The 22,762-nt window shown below is 40.0% G+C and overlaps 1 protein-coding gene across 1 annotated transcript in view; it reads right to left on the bottom strand.

The window, feature by feature from the left end:
* The window catches only part of PCDH15 (protocadherin related 15), a gene marked incomplete at its 3' end in the record, with an annotated part of 626,608 nt that overhangs the window by 498,935 nt on the left and 104,911 nt on the right, over window positions 1–22,762 (bottom strand). Inside the window, exon 2 of the mRNA XM_079312511.1 lies at window positions 14,430–14,667. The remainder of the gene's footprint in view (window positions 1–14,429; window positions 14,668–22,762) is intronic.

Genomic DNA, 22,762 nt, shown 5'->3' with positions numbered 1-22,762 from the left:
TCAGTTTCTCATCACATACATGTTTTACTTTTCACAAATACACTTCCTGAGACAGCTTTGCTCTGGTGAGTGAAGGGCTCTCCTCTCAGGCAGAGTTCCACCAGCATGGAGCCACAATTCCTGACAAAGGACCATTTCAGAAATACTTTTTAAGTATTGCCACAATTTCTGACAAAGAGCCAGTACAGAAATGCTTTTTAAGCTCTTCCAAAATTCACTCTCAGAACTCAGATGAGTTAGGCAGCAACTGCCCAAGACACTGGCATCCTGCAGTGTTCTCTGGGAAGATCAGCCCTAAAAATCCAACAGTTCTGGTGGCAGAAAACTTGGCTTATCCCAGCTCAGATGCTTACTTCCTGATGGAGGACTCCAGGAGCCTCCCAAGGGCAGCCCCTGCAGACACACACCTGAAGGAACAGGAGTCACTGGATATCATCCTTCCTCTATGGAGTTGGTGGCCATAGGAGGGAGAAAGTGAGCACTGGTCCCTGGGAGAGCTGTTCACTAAAAGGTGAATTTGGGAAATATTGTGAAAGCATGGCCACTGTTAAATACAGTTCCTTCCACAGCTCACTGAGACAACCCCCTTTGTACAAAGTCCATCAGGGAAACAGCAAGTCTCCATATTTCAGAAATGTTTCCACTGTTCTCACTATTACCATAAAATTTTTACCACACAACTGAGGCATAGATTTTTTCCCCTCTAAACCTTAAGAAAACTTGTCATAGGCTCATAATAAGTTAACTGCTAGAAAACATCTGTTAGGTTAGAAGGTAAAATAGTGATAAAAAAGCCCTAAGGATGACTTTGAAAGATATTTTCCCAAGGAAATTATGAAAATCCTCCTGATCTGAAGAGAAATGGAAATTAGCAAAACTCCATATTTCTGACAGCCTCAAAATCTCCTGTTGCTTTGTAAAACCCACTCCAAACCCAAGGCAGCCCTGCTCTGTGCTGCTCTTTATTTAATCTCTCAGCCGACCTTCACAATTACCTTTAAAGTTTGGCTGTGAGAGGCCAATTCTGAGCCAGGCTGAGATTTGCAGGAGTTGAATGGAAGGCGCCAACCTGGAGCTGTGTCCCCACATTCAGCATAAATCCCTCTGAAGCCACAGAGCCAATAAAAAGTTATTTATAGCCGTTTTACCATGAATATGTAGGCTATGCAACTCAGAAGAACTCAGTAACCATTTTAATGGGAGTCATCACTATTCAGAGAGACATCGGAGAGAATGCTCTACGTGGCTTAATTGTTTAAATAAAAAGGTTTCAGCAATTTGCAAAGCCGGTTTTTATGGTTTTTATAGTCTTTGCTACTGTGAAACACAGGGGACAACAAAAAATCACAGGCAGGGAGAGGAAAGCTCCTGCCATCACCTCCAAGCTCCTGCTGTGCACTGGACATTTAAGTTGAAATGGCTTCTTTTCCCCAAAGAGAATTTATTAGAATTAATCAATAGGCAGCTGGGGATCAAATCTTCAAAATCAGGCAGCACCCAGCAGCTCTCACCATGACCTGAATGTCCACTTCAGCAGATGTTCAAGCAACTGGAACAACTTTGAGAATGGAGAATGACCCTTTTTGCAGATAAAAGACAAACTGTTTTGTAAAAGCATAATTTTTGTTCTCCCCCTACCATTATACTCTGGAGAAAGAGCATTCATGGTTCCTGGGCATGAAAAATAGGTTAATAAAACTTCAAACAGATCAAATTCCTTGCCTGGTGTGGTTTCAAATCCCCAGTGGTTGTGAGGGCCCATATTTTACAATCAGAATTGCAAGAGACATTATTTCATTGAGAAGTTCATCTATTCCCATTCTCAAAGCAGAGACTTTGAAGAAAAATGGAAATTTGGGAGGTAAGTTTCTCAACCTCATGAAAACCTGACTGTAACAAGCCGCACATCTCTAAAAGCCCCAAACCCAAAACACCAACTCAGCATCCTGGAAGTGCACAGGTGCTCAGCAAAATCATCACACTGCTCAGCTAAAATCTCCAAAAATTAGGACCATTCTGGAATGATGACATGGCACATGGCATTAGAGGGGCAGGGTGACAGAAGGAGGGGACAAAGGGCAGAAAGGGCCTGAGAGGGGAGATGGCACAGATTGCTCACAATGACCAAAGCTTAAGAGGCTCAGATTGAGCTGTAAATTGAGAATCTGCATTTATAAGGATAATAACAAACAACAAATTGCTAAATCTGTCAGTCTCTCAGAAAAATAAACTAAACCAGAGATAATCAATAAGGAAAAGCCTATATGCAATTAATTTAACCCACAGGTGGTATTTTAGCAGCATACAATAAAAAAGCTATGAACTACAACCTGATCAAAATGGGCCAGAAAATTATGAGACAACCCTCTGGAGCCAGGCTGAGAGAACAGTGGCTGCTCAGCCTGGAGAACAGAAAGTTGTGTGGAGACCTCACAGCTCCTTCCAGGGTCTGAAGGGGCTACATGAAAGCTAGAGAAGGACTCTGCAACAAGAACTGGAGGGCCAGGACACAGGGAATGGTTTCCCAGTGCCAGAGGGCAGGGATGGATGGGATATTGGGAAGGAATTGTTCCTGCGAGGGTGGGCAGGCCCTGGCACAGGGTGCCCAGAGCAGCTGTGGCTGCCCCTGGATCCCTGGCAGTGTCCAAGGCCAGGATGGACACTGTGGTTGGAGCAGCCTGGGATAGTGGAAGGTGTCCCTGCCCTTGGCAGGGGGTGGAATTGGATGATGTTTGAGGTCCTTCCAACCCAAACCATCTTGGGATTCTTTGAGAATCTCTCACATAGTAATAAAAAACAAACTACATAAAATGATTTAAATTAAAAATTAAAAATTCTGTAGATATATATATATATTTTTTTTTTTTTTTTTGGTGCTGTGGGTAACAAATGAATTCTTTCCCAGTATGTTTGGCACAAAGATCTCTGGGAAAGCTGGAAAACATTTAAGCTTCTGAAATGTTTCTGCTTCCAATAATAATTTATGTCCAATTTGCTTCCCATACTCCACTTGTTTATTTAAAACTTAGTAATAAAAAATGGCACTGGGGAGGCTCAAATATTCAGTGTTCAGCAGTTACCTGGTCTAAATTGCTGTCTGAATGTTAAGTTAGAACCACCAATTAATATTAATTAAAACAAACCCTGAGGTGCAAAACCTGCCCTATTTAGGGGAAAAGCAACAAAGTCTTACTGGATTTTTAATTATCACACATTGCTGTAATTGGTTCACCCAACCTGATTATGGCCTTGGGGGCACACATGGGCAGCTCCATGGATCCAGGGTCACTGGCTGGAATTTGGGAAACAATTCCTTAATGTAAGAGGGAAGGGTGTTGGACAGCAGGTTACAGAACAGGGGACCAGAACTGGGATTTTGAGAGGAAAAAATTATTGTGTCTTCTTCCCAGACACACCTCCACATACAACCCTGATGTGTGATGCTTCTCCAGTGCTTCACAAAGGATTCATGCTTGGAAAGGAGGGAAAATGGAGCAATTTTGAGTTGTCTGGAAGGTACTCAGCTCCACTGTTCCAGACAAAGAAATGTGTGGTGCTAATGTTCCATTGACTACCAAGAATCCTCCTTGACACATTACTCCACTTATTTCATGGCTATTTTGATTCAAGTACTAAAAGCTCTGCAAAACTGAAAAAAAAAAAAAATCAAAATTTAAACCCTGTAAAAGCAATTTTGCAGCTCAGGTCTTGAGGGAAGGACAAAAACTTTGGGCATTCAATAATTGAAACTCCATGAGCAACAGCAACACACAGAGCAGAGCTTTTGACAGGCATTTCATGGAATTGCAGATGCTCCACCAGGCATAAGGAGGACTAGTTAAGTTCCAAATGCATTTTTAAAATAGAGAATTAGAGCTATCCATTCCAGGTCATTACTCATGGAAGACAAGGAGACTTCTAGCTTCTCTAGTAGGTGGTTACTAAAGAACTCTCTTTCTCCTGGGAACACACTCCTTCTATTATCCCCCCCTCTCAAATTTAATTCTTCAAAATGGAAAACTAAGCCTGATTATCAACATACATCCCTGGCCTGCCCAGTGCATCTCTGCAATGTTATTTTTTCTCATTTGCCCAATCAGGAAATCCAATTTCCGTGGGCTTGAAATCTGCTCCCTATACCTTCTGCCTAACAGAATCCCAGAACTGTTTGTTCATGGGGGTGTTTACTATTAGAATGTCTTGCATAAAAAGGTGAGAAACATCCAAAACAGCTTTCAGCTACAGTTTTGCTCTGAAGTCACCCTGGCAGCAGGCAGCATTTAACACATCTGAGTGTCATCACGCTGCTTTGCCATAGAATATGGAATAGGGATGAGCAGGAGCACTGTGTTCTGAGGTGTGGATCTCCAGTTTAACCCCCATCCAAAGGACAACTTGGTAATGTCAATGCAAATCCTACACTGTTGCCCCAAAATATTTTAAGCTATGCTGCAGACTCACTGAAGGATTACATGAAAGAGAAGGCTTCTCCCACTCTGTTCTGCTGAGGCAAAGCTGACTAATCTACTAAATAGTAGCTCTCTTCCCTTCCTGGGAAGATTTAGGTTGGATTCTGGGAAAAGGTTCTTCCCAATAGGTCATGGGGCACTGAACAGGCTCCCAAGGAATGGGAATGGCCCAAAAGCTACTAGAGTTTCAGGATGACACTCTCAGACACAGCATTGAGGTTTAGGTCATTCTGTGAGGAGAAAGGAATTGAAGTTGATGATCCCTATATGTCCTGTCCAGATTGAGATATTCTGATTCAAAGAATCTCTGAAGGAAAATAGTGGGGGTGACTCACAGCAGAGTCACCAACAAGACAATTAGGGTGCAAAGGTCCATCTGTTATAGGAGAAAGGTCCATCAGTTAGGAGAAAGAAAAAGCCCAGCACGACACAGCTATTATAGAGCTGCTCAATTAATGCCTTGTCATTAAAATACTAACTATGTCACAGTAGATTACCTGCTAGGAACAAACAATCACAGGCATATCCCTTGAAAAACACCCTCTGAAAAAGTGAACTGGATTTTTAAAGAGGTTTTTATGAAAGAAGCCCATGTATGATGTTAACCATTCACATTGCAAGGTAATGCAGCCCTTAAGTACAATAACCCAGCAGATTTCCAGTATCTTATAATGCCCTGGTGTTCCTACATCTGTTTAAAAAATCCATTATTTCCTTCCCCCCTTGGAAATCCCAGTCTGCTTCTTATTTTTCCCTGGTCATGCTAGTTTAGTCCCCAGAACAGTAACTCCAACTAAAGGATCTCAAATGCATCCATACAAAATTACTAAATACTCTAAATTTTTTTGTTTGAAAAAGTGATGTTCTTGCTGGACTGTGAAGTTTGTGTCTTTGTTTATATTAATTATAATTCAGTTCAACCAAAACTAATTATCTAAGCACATCTATCCAGGTATCCATCCTCAAAAATATTTGGATATAAATTTCAAATTTGAAAAATTAGTATACAACAGAGCACTGCAACCTTGCTCCTGCAGGTCACAATGGTTAAATGGAAAGAAAAAATTGCTTTGTTTGCTTTCTCATTGAAACTTTCTTAAGAAATCAATCAGGTAAATAATAATAATTACATAAATAGAGCAAAAAAAATCCCCTCCCAAATCTAAAGGCAATTCATGAAAGCAGCCAAGGATTTGAAGGCTACAAATACAGCATTCCCTAGAAAAACTGGCAGGAAGTATCTCTTGGGAAAAAGGGCAAAGCCAATTCTCAATGCAACACAATAATTTTCATTATATATTAGAGAACATCTAGGAATTTTTGGGAATGCCACCTAATCCAAGTTTGGATTTTGAATACCATTCCAAACCCTTGGATATCAGAAGAAATCTGGCACAGTTGCAAGATGTCATTTCATCTCCACTGCCTGCTGACTGAAAAATTTATGTGCCTATTACTACCTTCGATGATTATAACGATGTCATTTACTTGGTCTAAAGTGGATGTCAGAATATACCTTGTCTTGATGACAGCAATAAAGAAATAAAAAAAACCCCCTCACTCCATCGCAAAAAACGTGATTAAAATTGCTATGAAATTCCCATTACTGCTGGACTTCTGATAAAAATCCTGACCTTGGCAATCAGCACATTGAGTGAAGTATTAACAGGACCACTGGTAAAAGGAAATCAACTCTAAAGTCAACAAGAAATCATCAAGAACTGGGGTTTGGATTACACTCACATATTAGCCCCACAACAGCAGCACATGACTGGGCCTGGACTTGCTAAAAATCAGGCTTTGCATGACTTTGTCAGGGCCCATCTCACATTTGGTATTCTGCTGGTGACATATTTGCTTTCAGAGGTTGTTCAGGGTGTTCCAGGGCTGCTGCAAAGCCTCAGTGCTACAGGGAATGCATGGCCTGGGCATATCTTTCTCTCCTCTCTGACCCCAGCTGTTACTTTTTCCATGGAAAATTGTCTTGGTTTGGTTCTTGTCTCAATGTAAAAATGAAAATTCCACATTTCTGAAGCTGTCTCTAAAAACACAAAGAACAGTGACTGTCCTGTCTCCACAACAAAAATAAGTGGCATTTTTACAATTTCTTTTTCCTGCCCCTATTTTCCCTATTCTAACTGCTACACCTTCCTGTAAAAACCAATGTAGTCCTTCAAGTTCCTGGTTTTAAGATAAATTGATTGTGCACAGCAAAGATCACTTTCAGTAAAATGAAAACTCTGTGCCTGTTTTCTCATGGAGTAGAGCCTGGAAGAGCAAAGCACTGAAAGTTCCCATGGCAGGAACTCTCTCCCCAAAGCTTTGTGTATTAGTGACAGTCCCTGTACCTCTCTCCATGCCACACATTTCAGACAGAAGGAAAAACAGGGAAAGACAGTAACTTACTGCAAAACCTCTTTGAGCTGTCAGCTATAATGCAAACATTGCATAGGAAAGTGCCTTCTTGGCCCGAATCTTTCTGGCTTGACAATTTAAAGCCCTACACAACTACACAGATATCACAACAAAGCAACAATTCCAGTGTAAACACAAAAGCAGCAACCACCAAAACAGCTCTGAGAAGCTGTTTTACCTGTTTCTGTAAACTCATTATCTAAACACATATATCCAGGCATCCATCCTCAAAAATGTTTGGATATAAATTTCAAATTTGAAAACTTTAGCTATCCCAAGCAGGAGAGCACTGCAGCCTTGCAGGTAACATTTGCTAACTGGAGAGAAAAAACGCCTTGCTTGCTTTTGCACTGAAACTTTCTAAAGAAACCAATTAGGTGATAATAATAATAATAATAATAATAATAATAATAATAATTAATAAATCAAACAAAACCCGCCCAAAAAATAATGGCAAGACATGAAAACATGATTTGAAGGCTACAAATACAGCATTTCACAGTAAAATAGAACTTTGCCAGTTAAATCTGTGGTTGACCTGAGGACCAAGTGCATTTTGTCTAATATTAGTTCAAGCACTAAGAAATGGCAACATCAACACTGCAAGTCTTATTATCTCCACATATATAATTTAATAATATTTTGTGTCCATCTTCTGAGAAGCTGAGTTGATAACTTGGGCCCACTTGTCAGACTTCCTCACCTGCATTCAGCTTGTCACCAATACTTAGGAAGAAGTTATCCATGGTCACCAATGGACATAACATTGGCCTACCGGAAAGCAATAATTTAATCCTTGGATGCTTAAAATGCACAGGCTTTTCTGCCTGCTTTCTGTAGTGACAAGATGGGAGGGAATGGCTTCAAACCCAAAGAGAGAAGGTTTAGATTAGGTATAAGGAAGGGATTGTTCTGGCACCCAGAGGGTGCCCAGACAAGTTGTGGTTGACCCTGGATCCCTGGAAGTGCCCAAGGACAGGTTGGATGGAGCTTGGAACACCCTGAGCTAGTGGAAAGTGTCCCTGCTTCAGTGAACAACCTATTCCTCTTTATTCTCCACACAGCACATATTTAATGTATTGGTTAATCTTGACTGGACATTTTCACCTACTGAAAATTCAAACTCCTGCTCCCAAATGGCAACAATCAGATCAGAGATGAAGTCAAAATTATTTCTCTCTTGTGCATCTTTTCCAATTAAACTGAATTTCACTTGGCATTTTAACAGCAATCCCTCTCACAATGCCCTCTGCAAATCTTCCTTGTCAGCTCCCACCTTCAGAACCCCCAAGGCACTTGTGATGGTTTTTAAAGATTTCCTGAAATTTTTCCCTGCCCAGACCTGCGCAGCCTCCTCTGGACCTGACAAGGAACAATCAGCATCTGATTTTTAAGACTGACACATTATTACACCAATGGTAAAGTTTATGCCACTTTGTGAAACACACGAAAGATAAAAACACCTGTAAAGACAAAAAATGCGGGGAAAGCTCTCTTTGGTTTCCGGCCTCTCAGAGGGTAACAGCGGCCTGGGTCCCTCCCCACGGCCCGGGCAGGGCCGGCTGGGCTCTGATGCAGGGCTCCAGAAAAGACTCTTGTTTCCCTATAACACATAAAAATATTATGGGGTGGATGTGACTGTTTCAACTGTAGATATGAGCAGAGACATTGGTACAAAAGGAAGCAGATGTTAAAATGGCTGTGATCCCATAAGTTTGAATAGGGAAGAGATGAAAATCCCTGCTGAGGGAAGAAGAAGAAAGCCCTCTGTTTTCAAAGATGAAGAGAGCTTTTATTTGCTCTGTTAAAATCCTTAAAGTGTGCCCCATAAGTTGATATGGTCCTCAGTTACAATTGAGGGAAAACTGTTATTTGAGGAAGGGATTTTTACATAGTGATCAGGAATCTATTCTTCTGGGCAGCTGATCACTGTGACATCAAAGCCACGAGAAAACTGTTTCTTATGAAGAAATCTCCATAACTGAAGAGAGATATCTTCTCCCCCAAGTCAATTGGTAAAAGAGGTTTTTTTTTAAAAAAATGGTAAAATGACTGTTTGGTTTTTCTGTATGTTGTCAGTGTGAAAGAAAGAAGTGGAGGGGGAGGAAGAGTGTTCTAAAGTTTTTTTCTGAGTTTTATTCTTTTTTCTTATAGTTTGTAGTGATGAAGTTTTTTTTCTTTGTACCATTTAAAGTCGAGCCTGATAGGACCTCCTGGTCCTGTCTCGCAGCAAGGAAATTGCAAGTTGGCAAACCAAAACCACTTACAGCAGCTTAGTGGCATCACTAAATATCCTCATGTATCCACAGTAAGCCTGTTTTTCAGTATATGCTGAACAACAGAGATCCTGATGTCCTGCTCACTCCAGTGATGAGCTCCTTGCCTCATAAGGACTAATATCCAGGCTTTTAACCTCCATTTCCTACTTTTGAATCCATTATTTTTCCATTGGATGATTTCTTTGCTAAAGTTCCCCCTAACCTCTTTAAAATACACTGATGAGGATCTGAGGCCAAAAACTCTTGATACAGAATCCTTCTCCAGAATTCCCACCCACTTGCCTAAAGAGTCACTTCAACCAAGAGGATTCACCCAAAGATAGTGGCTTGAATGGGTACAAATACACCAGAAATGTGTAATTAGAAGAGTTGGACAAGCTGCATCACTGTGCTCTGCAACAGCAACAAAATTAGTGCCCTCGAGTCTCTGACAGTCTCCCAGGGTGAGATTTTCGTACAAAAATCCTCCTTTTAACTTCTCTCAGGGGTGGTTATTGCTTACTCAAGAAGTTTGCCAGTGGGTATCACAGAACCTTTTGATTATGCCTGAGAGACCCCACATCCAGCTGGAAGCTGGCAGGTCCTGAACCCCAGAAACACAGAATTGACACTGCACAGCCAAGGGCAGGTGGTGCTGAGGGATTGCTTTTGGAAAAAATGTTTATTAATAGTGACACAAACAGTCTGAATTAGAAAAAAAATGCCATGGAAGACAGCCTACAGCCTTACAAGGTCTATAAAGTTTCTAAATGAAACTTTATCCTTAAGCTGGTTTGGGCAGCTTCAGAGAGACTTGTACATAGTCATAAAATACACACATCCAGTTTACATTTTTCTGGAAAAATATCCAAACAAATCAAAGGCCATCAGGTTTCCCTTCCTTATCATACAAATAAATCATCAGGATTATTTTATTAAATGTGTTAACATTATTATTAAATGTGTTAATAGTGTTACATGTTGTCTTTCTGGTTACAGCACACCACAATAGCATTTGTGTTCTGCATAATGCACACTATTAAAGGAAGTTTTTTCATGCAAGGCAGTCACAAAGAGCACCAAAACCTTCAGTGAATACACAGCCAGTATCTTTCCAGAATAAATTTCTTTTGTGCTAAATGTTACTAGTCTTATGTTAAAATACTAATAATAAAAAAAAAAAAACCAAAACAAAAAAAACCAGTCAAACCTTCCTTTCTAAAGCAAGAGTATTATTGCAAGGTAACAGTAACAATTGCTCTTGACAATTTAGATATCATACACTGTGATAGTGCACTATGAGACTTCCAGAGCTGTTGGCCTCTAATCACTTTTCATGCAGTCTGACATGTGAAATCCACTATTTAAATACCACAGCTGCTTAAATAAAAGAAGAATTTTGAATATTCCATCCTGCTACTGATTATTTCAAGTATGCAAAGGCACACATTGTCAAACCAATTTGTTCACACATGGATTTTTTTCACCTCAGGAAGACCTCGTTTCTGAACAACCCAAGAACCACCTCAGGACTTGAACTAAAAATGGAAGGACTGAGTTACTGTGAGTCAGTCAAAAACTGACCTTTCCAGACTGGGTAACAGTTATCATTTTCAGCTGTCTCAAAGAGAAAGCAATCCTCAAAGTGTCTGAGGGATGGAATCTCTCTTAGGTTTTGTAACACACTTTATCTGGTAATATCTGACTCGTTCTGTATTCCTAAAGGGGAGGTTAAACCAGATTATTCCACGTGACCTTGGACAAGGACAGAACACAGGGAATGACTTTCCACTGCCAGAGGGAAGGGTTAGATGATGTATTGGGAAGAAATTGCTCCCTCTGAGGGTGGGGAGGCACAGGGTGCCCAGAGAAGCTGTGGCTACCCCTGGATTCCTGAAAGTGTCCAAGGCCAGGTTTGGAGCAACCTGGGGTGGTGGAAGGTGTCCCTGCCTATGGGAAGAATGTCCTTCAAGGTCCCTTCCAATCTATTCCATGACTCTATGAAAAGAAAAATGACCAAAAAATATTCCCATGTGCTGCAGTGAGTTCACTGAAAGTTCTCTTTCTAAATGAAGCCCATGAAATTTGATTTGCAAGTGCCAGCACTTTGCTGCTCCTCTGACTTTGGGCAGCACTGACCATCTGCTCCCTCCCCACCCCTTCCCTTTTCTGAACCACACTTTTATTACATTCATGTATTGTCCAAGACAGCCATAACTGGTGTTCACTAAATAAATTTGCTTGAGAAATTTATACAGGGTTTGAAAGTTTAATGCAACTGCCAAAAGATTTTGGAGTGCTGGGAGAATTAATCTTACTACTCATTACATTTATTGATTCCAATCAAGCTTCCAGACATCAGCATAGGTGCCACTGCTAAGAAATAAAATGTTTCCAGGAAATCTCCACGTAAATCTAAACTGCCAGCTGTGGGGAAGGGAAAAATGCTAAGGGAGAGGTGTGTAAGCTATATGCCAGTAAATGCTGGACTAATAGGTTATCAGCCACCACTTGAGCTTTTATAACCAGCTCAAGATGAGACTTCAGCCCTCAAGCCTGCAAAAGGGCCAATATTCATAACAGCATTTTCTCTTTCAACACTGAATTCAATTAGGGATGAAAAGCAAAAAGGCACTTTGATACATAAAGGTGGTCTTTTTCTTTTCTCTTTTAATTAGAAGCTGAGTCTAGTTGAAGGTAGAAGCTGAGCAGCCATGTGATCATTCTATTCTAAATAAATAGAAAGCATTACTTTGCTGCTATGTCTGCCCACAAGAACAAGTGGAAGCTTTTCATTTGAGGATGGAAGAAAACAGTGACTGTGAGTTTTGGAAATTATTTACCAAATTTCCTTGAGTTAACCTGAGAGAAGCTTTTGTGAAGAGATGAAAAATAATGGCACAAGTTTTTTGTTTTCTATGGCTCCTACTCCAATCCTCCCCTAGGACTGGAATGCAAACCACAGCTAATGCAGATGGAACCCCACAATCCAGCCAGCATTTGAAAGAGTTTGGTTGAGTAAAGCATGAGAAAAACATTTCATTTATGGGATTTAAAACTGATTTTAACATAATTGCTTTTCAGTTTTTATTTTTGTGTGTGGGATACATTATTGAAGGCTACACTGGAGAACACTTGGGAGAATAATTATTCCAGAAGTTTGCTCTGAGTTTCTGAAGTACCATTTTTACTTGTAGTGGTTGCAAGAAATAAGCTCAGTACTGAAAAGAGGCCCGTGTGAAAGACCTTCCTGGATGAGCTGTGAGCTAACAATTTATTGAATTGGTTGGGATGGCTCATATTATAATAGAATAAGTATTTTAAAAGTTTCCTATTTCTCATTTCATTTTGCTCTCAATTTAAATTTATAAGAGAACAACATATGCAATGCTAAATAGAAAAATGTCAATAACTTGTCAGAATTCCTTGATGTTTGCCATTTTGCACAAAGATGACCTGAGTGTAGTTTAATCCCAGTAATGCCTTATAAAATTAAGTTAAATATAAACTATAAATAATGATCAGCCTGTTCAGTTTGAATTTTCTATTTTTCTGTGTCATCATTTGACTTTGTAAATGAGGGTGATTTTGGGACATGCTCTTAAACAGCAACATAAAAAGTAGCTTAAAACTTCCTGTCTAGGTTGATTGCAAACCTGTTGTCTCTACAAAAAAAAGGAATCGTCTGTCTAGATAACACCTAACATAACACAGGAACCTATCAAGCAACAGGATCGACCTGTGGAATTTTTTGTGCAAGTTTTCATTAGCTAATGATGCTGGGAAGGTTTTGCTGTTCCACTCCTTACACAAATGAGAGTTTACTCCTGACAGATTGTCTGACTAATCCCTGTAACTGAAAGCACAGGTACGACCCTAAAAACCTCACAGCAATTTTATTCTCTATTAACTCAACTTCTCCAGGCCCATGGAACCACATTGGCAGAGGGAGTACCAGCTAGGAGAGAATGTGCTAAAACAACATATATTAAAAAAAAACCCAAAAAAACAAAAACAAAAACCCCAAAAATAAACTATTTTAATGTTGCCTTTTGTATATATTTGGAGATCTCACTGAGAATCACCAGCACAAATGTCAATTAACCAGGCTGGCTGACAAAGGAAACAGATGTGAGTACAGTAATCTTATGCACTGGAACTAATTGCATCAAGTTTTAGGTGATGACACAAAAGGTCGGGTTGTACTGCTGAGATGATCAAGAACACAAACTGCAAATCTATTGCAACATTTAATAACCCTCATTCCCCACAGGGCAGGAATCCTTTCAGGCAGCTGTGTGATGAGCAAATACTTAAATGTCACACCTGGAAAATTACCCAACCTGTGTATCCCACATCAGATGCTTCCCATTTAAAACCCAACAAGAGCAGCTCTGTTTCTCATGCATGGAAGACAATTCACACTCTCTTTCTAATTGTCACTAATTGCAAGCTACAATTTTATCCACAATTTCAACCCTGAAAAGGATGCTTTCCATCAGCTGCAAACAGATAACAAAAGGCTGGAAGGGAATATTACTCTCATGTGTTTGGATATCCCCTGCAAACCCCAGTTAAAAGTGTTTTATCCAGCCCCATAGTGGCATTTGTTGAATTCTGTAGAATTATGATTTAAAAACATTAAGTAATGAGATAACTGATCTCATCTTCAAGCTACTTTTGAAAACTTCATTCTTACTCTCCATTTCCATTCTGTATTTATCTATCTATTATTTATGTATTTATTCAGCCTCCTACAAGGATCTTGTCCTGCTCCTGTCTGTCACTCCAATCTGCCTCCAGTTTTCAAGCATTTCATTCAAACTCTACACCTCCAATCTGTCAGATAAGAGTCAGCTCCTCAGAACTTTTTATTCCCAGGACATTTGATCACCAGAACCAACCTAAAATTAAACTTTAGGTAAACTTACTAAACTCAAGCAAATTAACAAGTGCAGTTCCACGGTTAACTTTATTAAAGATACATATTAGAGACAAATCACAAGGTTGGATAGCAGGAGGAATTCTTTCCTGAAAAAAGGAACTCAGGAATTGGAAGGGGGTATTTCTGAAGTCCTCATCCCTGGAGGTGTCCAAGAACGACCTGGACATGGTACTCAGTGCTCTGGCCTGGGAACAAGGTGGGGAGTAGGAACAGCTTAGACTCCCCAGGCTTGGATGGATTTGCCAGCTTCAGTGATTTTCGGATTGTTTTCTTTATTATTAAAAAACTGTATTCCTTGCATCTAACAGTACCCCCAAAATTAAATTTAAAAAAGCCCCTCACCTTTCAACCCTGGATGTGTTGTGGCTTCCAGTAAAACCTCCAGCTGACTGCACTGTATCCCTTGTTATCCTCTGGCACTTTTCTTCCACAGCTCCCCCAGCCTTGCTTGTCAGCTGGACCTTATTCCACAGCCATGCAGAAGCATCCAGGGCATTATCCCAGAGAAGCTCAGTTGTCCTCCCCCTGCACTCGCTCAGCAGGCTCCTCGTGGTGCTGCAGGCAGTGAGAAGCCCATGCTCTGTGGGAGAGAAAGCCGGGATAAGAGAGGATACAACTCAGAAGGCACAACCAGACCTGGAGGCTGACACAGTTGGGAGGGCTGGGATAGAGAAGCTGAATGATCCCGAGTGCTTTCCAAAACATTTGTGGCTCTCATGATCAAAGAAAGGACTTGGCCCTTCTTCTCCCCCTGCCTTTTTCTAGGTATTTTAGACTGCCAATAAACAGCTACAAAAATCCAAGAATGGTTTGAGTTTGAACCAATCCCCTAAACCATCCCCAGAATAGTTCAGGTTGGAAGGGGCCTTAAAGAACCTCCTGCAATATTTCCTTAGAAGAAGAGTCCTGCTCAGTGCACTGTTCCCCAGATGGGGAAAAGAAGCCCCTTAACTCATACTACTCTTCATTAATTACAGCTTAAAACCTTATGTGCCTTCAGCAAATTCCAAGTGATCCTAAAGAGAGACTCAAGAGCATTCACGAGAATGCACAAAACACAACAGAAAATGTTTCTTGCCTCTTCTCATCAGAATAAGGGATCACTTTAAATAAAGACAATTTTGTGAAGGGATTGCAAAAATACTAAGGAAAATACAAAGTGCAAGGCTTATTTTTCAAATGAAAAGGCCAGTAAGTTGTGAAAATTTGCAAGCTTAAATTTCTTTAAAACAATAGAAAATCTTCCATTTCACAACAGTAATAGATTCTAGGAAAAACTACATGAAACCCACTGGAATTAGTTTTTAATATCCAATTAATGGGCAGATGATGATGATTTGCACAGAGGCACAGCACCAGCCTTGGGGCTGCAGCAGGCACAGGAGCCTCGAGCTGAGCAGAAGAGTTGAAGCTGCTGCACCAACAAAAGTAGAAGCAGAGGATGATCTGAACAGCTCTTGTGTGCAAATTACTTTTTCTTCATTAAAAAAAAATCAATTAGAAACACTTTTCATGGATAAATAAGATAAAGCTTTGGTCCAAATTGCAGGAAAAGAGTCCGCAATGTCATGGAAGAAAGCCTTGGGAACACAACCTATAGGATGAGTTTGGCTGGGAAGAAAGCAGGGCAGAACAGGAAATCATGGCTGAAACAAATCTTTATCTTCCAAATTACAGCCACAAATACTCTAAAACTACTATAAATGTTCTGGAGTTAATAAAAAATAAGTTTTTTAATTCTTTGTCACAGGGATGAGTAGAGATGGTTGTGTAAGGACCTGATGTTGAAGAATAATAATCCTCTTGGATGTGAAGGAACTTGGAGCCATTGACAACACACAACATCCTTCAGCCATGGGTCACATGCTTCAAATTACAGTACTCATGGAATTGAGCAAGACTTTAGGAGAAAGCTAATTCTGTAGGTATTTTCAGCAGTACAAACGAGAACTTTTCTAAAGCTTCTGAAACAAAAGTTACCCACAAAAAAAACATGTAAGAAGCGAAGGTCTTGGAAACATCAGTTTTGGAGTTACTGAGGCAGAACTAATTCACTTCTGATGCACAGATTTATCATGAAACCATCTGGAATCACTCGTTTGCTCCAAAAGGCTCCTGCTTTAGGCTCAACACCAAAGAGGGAAGAATAAAATAAATGGTACAGCCAGAACTTCTGAATGCTTGAATTCCTAACTTCTGAGAAGAATTCTTTGATTACAGCCTTTGTACAGAAAGCACACATACACACACAGACATGGATCACCCCGGTGTCAAAGGCTGTGCAGCTCAAAGAGAAAAATTCCTCCGCAAAACAAAGGCTGGCTCTGCAAGACTTGCTTTCTATCACAAATATTCCCCACTCTCCTCCTGTGGTGACAAAGAGAAAGCAGCACCAATTGCATGGAAACTTCTCTCAGACAAGTGACATTTAGCCCAGTGTTCCTCCTGTCGCTGGCAATCTTCCCCCGCTCCACTGTGCTCACATTAATAAAGAATTCAGAGGTGAGCAAGAGCTCCTCGGTATATGTCAAGGACTGGGAGAGAAAACTAGCATTAGGGAGGAAAATCCATTAGAAAAATGAAAAACAAGATCAAGCCAACCATGAATCTCACATTGCAGGACAACCAAGTTGCCTTATTAAATTGCATGTTGGGAGAAAAATAAATGAAATGGGTGAAATTAGGAGAAGCAGAGACCTACCCAGTACTGAAGCACCTGAAAATCTCCTGTAATTCAAATAACATATTAAAAAAAAAAAAAAAAAAAAAAAAAAAAAAAAAAAAAAAAAAAAAAAAAAAAAAAAAAGGAGAAATTCAATTATATTTCCAGGAATTTTCTCTATAAAATCTACATGTGAACATACTTTTCCTCTGTTTTCCAGAGCAGTAACTGTGTACCTAATGCATGTGAGAAGAAAGAGAGCTTCTGATATTAAGGCATTTATTCAAAAAAATTTATCTTCATCCCTGTTTACACCTACCAGACTTCCCTGTATGACAAATCTTTCCCTCTCCTTCAAGGTTTTCCTTCGAGGGTTTGGGTTCAGCAAGCAAGTGGTCAAGTAAATCCTTGAATACTCATCCCAGAGCAAGAAATTTGAGCAGGAGATAAAAGGTTAAGCAGCCTACAAAGTGCAGAGGTTCAGAAGTCTCAGGTGCTCAACTAAATCCAGAGGTGTGACCTTAATTAAATCATCAAATTGCTTTATGATTCAGAATCAAAGTACAGCATGTCCCATCCTCTCCTATTTCATTCAAATACATGTCCAGGACATAAAGGGCTCCAGTTAATTAAGAAGGAGTGCTGAAATCATGTAAAGCATTAGAAAAAACTCAGAGGTAGGGTCATTCATCCTAAGAGGGAGAATAAAAAATTAACAAAATCACTTCACAGCACTCGAGGGGAAAAAAATCAAAATATGTCCATTCTTAACTTAAAACACTTTGTATTTAAAACTTTGCAGACTGGGGTTCCCAAATGGGAAATACATATGCTTTGGACCCCAGTAAATACAGCATAGAATGTTTCATTATGTGCCTGTTACATTAATATTTATGAACATATTAATTAGAGCAATTCCTAATTATGCTCACAGTACAAAAGCACTGCATACATTTAAAATTGAATGAAACCACATTAAAACTCTCAAATTTTAGGGTGGGATTTGCCATGGTTGGAAGAGCAGGGGACTGGCTAAAAATATTCAAAATAAACCAGTCCAATATCAGAAGTTATTTTTCCTATATGAAGTTGACTGTATTAATGAAGGTGTTTCCTATGAAAAGACATACAATAATTTGAGTAATTTTAAATTGAAAGGTTAATGGATATAAATTACAAAAACAACCTTTCACTGTTAGAGACAAATCATCTCATTAAGCCTGGTGACATTCTGGGATTCAGTTGTAACAGAACTGCACCAATCAGTACTTCAGTAGCCTCTAATTGATTTGTTTTCTCAGCCATTATCAACTGTAAGAAGGAATGAAAGTTTCCCAATGCCAATGAATGAACCTCATTTCAGGAGGAACGCAGGGATGTTTTCAGATCAGGGAAACAGAGCCTTGTGAAGAGATTCCCTGAGATCAGAACAAACCATTTTGCCTGCTCAGAAGTCAAATGTGGACATGACCAGGAAGGATCCTGGTGATACGATCCAAATCCAAATAAAGAGTGGCAGCTACATGGGAAGAAACCCTCTCCAGAAAGGGTTTTCTGACAGTCAGTTCCTACATTTCCTCTTTGTTCTCCTCTCCAAGCCTATGTTCTGGCAAGAAATCTCCTTCCCAGAGTGCTGCTGGCATCTCATGACTGATTCCTCTGCTTCAAGCCAAGGCTTTCTTCATCTTAATATAAAGAGATTCATTAGCAGAAAAATGCCAAATTATCTGTTTGTCTTCGGAGGTGACCAAAATCCATTCTGGATTTCTTATTTAACTGATTCCATTTATAATAACTCCAGATTCCAGGTTCTCCTTACTGTCATCTGTTCTTTCTTTGTTGTACAGCAGACCCCATCCAAACCAGAAAAATTAATGTATCTATTTGATTAATGCTTGACTTACAGCACCAGTCAGTGCAACTACAAAAATACTTTAACAACTAAATACAGCAGTAGTATATTTTCAGTTGCCACAGCTAAAACAGTTTGCTTGGATTAGCATGTTTTGAAATAATCTGGTTAATAATTGCCCAAATGGAGATGATGTTGAGCTGGGGCTTGCAGCAGCTGAAATTAGACAGATCCCTTACAATATTTCTTCCATTTTAACTCCAATCTAGGCCAGAGTTTTATAATTAAAGCTGTGATCTACTCCCTGGAAATAGAATCTTGTTCATACACATAGAAATTGTCTTCCTAATCTTCAGATTTCTTAAAAGAAATCCTACAGGCAAAAATTTCACCTGAAAATTTCTGGAATTCCTCAGAGCACATCATACATTATGAAACTCTGTATGTGAGGAAATGGTTAAATTCTGGCCCCACCAGAAATTTGAATGCCAGGCCTATACTTTAAGCTTTTCAAAATACATGTGAATGCCCTGTGTCTGGTTAAAGGGAACTGTCACAGTCTTGTCCTTCTCAGAATCCCAGATGTGTTTGGGTTCACAAGACCTTAAAGCGCATCCATTCCCACCCCCTGCCACAGGCAGGGACACCTTCCACTATCCCTGGTTGCTCCAAGTGCTGTTCTCCCTGGCCTTGGTTCACTGCCAGGGATCCAGGGGCAGCCACAGCTTCTCTGGGCACCCTGTGCCAGGGCTCCCCACCCTCACAGGGAGAGCAGAAAATATAATTTCATAATCAAGACAGTCATGGTATTTAAATGTTTCATGGCAGTGGTTTTGCTCTAGACTGGTGCTGTGCAATTTAGAAGTAACCAATTCCAGTCAGCCTATGAAGTTATTTAAGGCAGGGGCAAAGGATATTCAGGTGCACCTGGTTTTAAATACCTTCTACACCTGCACATATGCTGCTATTTTAATTAAAATCCACTGCACATCATCTGTTTTATGCTTTTGAAATTTCACACTTTTCCTTGAAGAATATTGAAATGAATTAAAAACTTTGAGATACAGATGAGGCAGGCTGAGTCATAACCAATTTTACAGACAAATCCAGAGCTGTACAGCCACATTCCCTGAAGTGGCATGACCGGCTCACTTCTCCTCATGCCCCTCAACAGAATTAAGAGCTGGACCTCAGACACCCCAGCAATTTTCTGCTTCACAAACAGCAATAAATGACAGTGTTTCCAAAGAGCACACACAGAGCCATGGGCTGGCCTGTGTACATAAATATAGATACACTGCGTTTGCTCTGTGACTGAACACCTGAAAAGCAGCAAGACAAGGAAAAATTAAGTTTTCAAGAACAGCATGAAATGCACAAGTATATTCAATATTTCCTCTGTAAAAAGTAACATGTTCCACACAGAACACAAAACACCAAAGTTATACAAGTTAAAATTTTTAAAGGAAATCTCCAAGTTGGACTCCACAATTTTTACTGCATTTTAACATTCAGAATATGTTGCCTACTTCTGACTTTTATCCAAAAAAAGTTTAACCTGGGGCCAGGATTCCATTTAAAAAACCAAAACCAAAACAAAAAAAACCCCTAGCAAACAAGCAAACAAAAAAAATCCCACCCTGAAAATACTTAACCTCTTGCAAACTGACATAAAACTGTCTATTATAGAATTTACTGCAGACACACCCTCAACACCTCATTCTGAGCTAAGTTTGAAGGGTTTAATTTCAGTTGTCAGCATGCTGAAGTAAACAAAGAATTAAAGATTAAGAAGTATCTTTATATGGTTATAGTGTTTAGTCAGCTCATAAACACGTTATAGTCACCTGGATACAAAGGCACAGAGAATTTATCTCTAACATTATATTTAACTTCAGTTTTACTGGAAGCAATTACCAAAATTAGGATAATTGAAAGCTCCATTAATATGGGTGCAAACCTAGACTTTCTCAGTACTTCTGATTGTACCAGCAATTAATATCTTCTATATTGAGTCTATTCACCAGGTTGAGATAATCTAAAAATATCCCGGTGCTAAGAGTGCTGATTTCTCTGTCTGCAGCACAGGCAGCTTTTCTGCTCCTCATCTGCAGGGAATCCTCTGCCTGGTGCCTCCACATCCCATATTCAAAGAGAGACTTCAAGTAATGTTCTGGCATTTCTCCAGCAGTAACTCTGACACAGTCAATTCAGCAGGGAAATGCCAGATTCCACCGAGCTGCTGAGGGGGTGGGATTGGTAGCGCTGTATAAATGCCCCTCCCTCTTCCTGCTTTTATTGCAAATAATTTTCATACACATTTTCCTAACCAAATTTGATTTTGTCAACATATCCAGCGAGTTTACAGTACAGGTATTGTTCTGGAAATGTCAGTGCTCTAAATGTGATTCCTGATGTAGCCTCTCATAAGATATTGAGAAAAAGCCAAGTAAATTTTTTCTCTCTATCTAAATGTCAGTTTAGGTGTAAAAAACCCTAAATACCATGAAGAGATATCACTGTGTATCTAATGTGATTACTTGGATAAGAAACAAAATTAAATCTGTTTTGTGTGACAATACTGAACCCTACAGTGAAGGATATCAACAACCCCTCTGTAAAAGGAAATGGGTATTACAGATATAAATAATTTTACAAGACCCTTTTTATTGTAATCATAAAACCTCAAAAACATGATGGAACCAAAGCCATATTAGAGTTTAAAATACCATAAACCAGAAGCTATTACATCCCTAGCATACAGGATAATTTAAAGGAAGACATAATCACTAAATCAAAATTTATCTTGCATCAGTAATAGGAGAAATGCGTTTTCATCATCAGCTTCCCATCCAAGATCCTCCACAAAAGTCAACAATGCCTCAATTGATAAAAAAATGTTGGAGGAAAGTTAGGGTGTCTGCATGGATAAATTAACTGGTTATGGAGATGGGGACTGAAGGTAGGATGGAGATATGAGTGCTCAGGGCAGGCTCATCTGGGGAGATCCGGGCCAGCCAAGCCAGGAGCTGTCCTGCCCAAAAGCCAGAATTATTTTGGGTAAAAGAGACTGGGAAGGTGACATTCCTTGCATGAAACAAAGGAAGTCGAGACAGTAATGCTGAGAGCCACCTGCAGAGATCTGCAGATGGACCTTCCTGTCTCAGTATCTGAGCAATCACTGTGATGGATGGGAGGCAACAGGAAGAGATGTGGAGTCATGGACCTGAGGGGAACATCCTGGCTTTCCACACAAGATGATGGATACCTGCTGAATGCTGATATGCAGGAACAACAACATGAGGCTGTAAACTATTAATGCTGTGAGGAAATTGGTTCAGAGTCCTTGACAGTCACTTAAAAAGCAAAATAAAAGAATAGAAAACAGAAAAAAGGATGAAAATCAAGTGTTTCTTTGTAACATCCACAGTGAAAACTTGTTGCACATAATTCTGACTCCCCCACCTAAACAAGTGTATCAGGGAGTTAGAAAGGGTTCAAGAAGGGAAAGAAAGCTGAGACCTTCCATTCAGGAAAGGAAGATGTCTCACAGAGGGATGAAAGAGGCATGGCACACCCAGAGGAAAGAATAACAGCCCAACCTCGGGATCAGAGCATCTCCAGCAGTTCCAGACAAACAAAAGGCTGTGGACTTTCCTGCATGGCCTGTAATTAGACAGAGGAACTTTACTCCAAGACACCATGAGTTTTCATGGGCCTAGAAGACTCTCAGCATTTATGTGGAAGCCAGACCTCCTGGATATACTTCCGGCTTCCCAGCTGCCACAGCGTGTGGAGTCTGAGAGAGTATGCTGAAGAATTTTTCTTATATGCTTGATGTAAACTCACATTGTCTTGCTGCTTTCCAAGGGAAGAACCCTAAAGTGATAAAAAAGTAGAAAAAAGAACAGAGAAGAATCCTTCATCTTGAGCTCAAGGTAGCTGTAAGGCAGCTGGAGCATTCCTGGAGATGTGGGGGTAGGAACACTGGAAATGGAAAAAAAAGCTCACACTTGGCCTTGTGGTCTTCCCTGGCCAGCCCTATCATTGGAGGGAACTGGAAAACTGGTTTGTGACTGCACTGGTGAATCCCACCAAGGCCCACTCTGACACTCTCTGGACCCAGCAGTGCCCCAGGTTTGTGTTGCCCCAGAATGTCCT

This window comes from Erithacus rubecula, assembly GCF_903797595.1.
Source record: "Erithacus rubecula genome assembly, chromosome: 9".
Taxonomy (NCBI): Eukaryota; Metazoa; Chordata; class Aves; order Passeriformes; family Muscicapidae; genus Erithacus; species Erithacus rubecula.
This window is presented reverse-complemented; position numbering and strand designations above follow the sequence as displayed.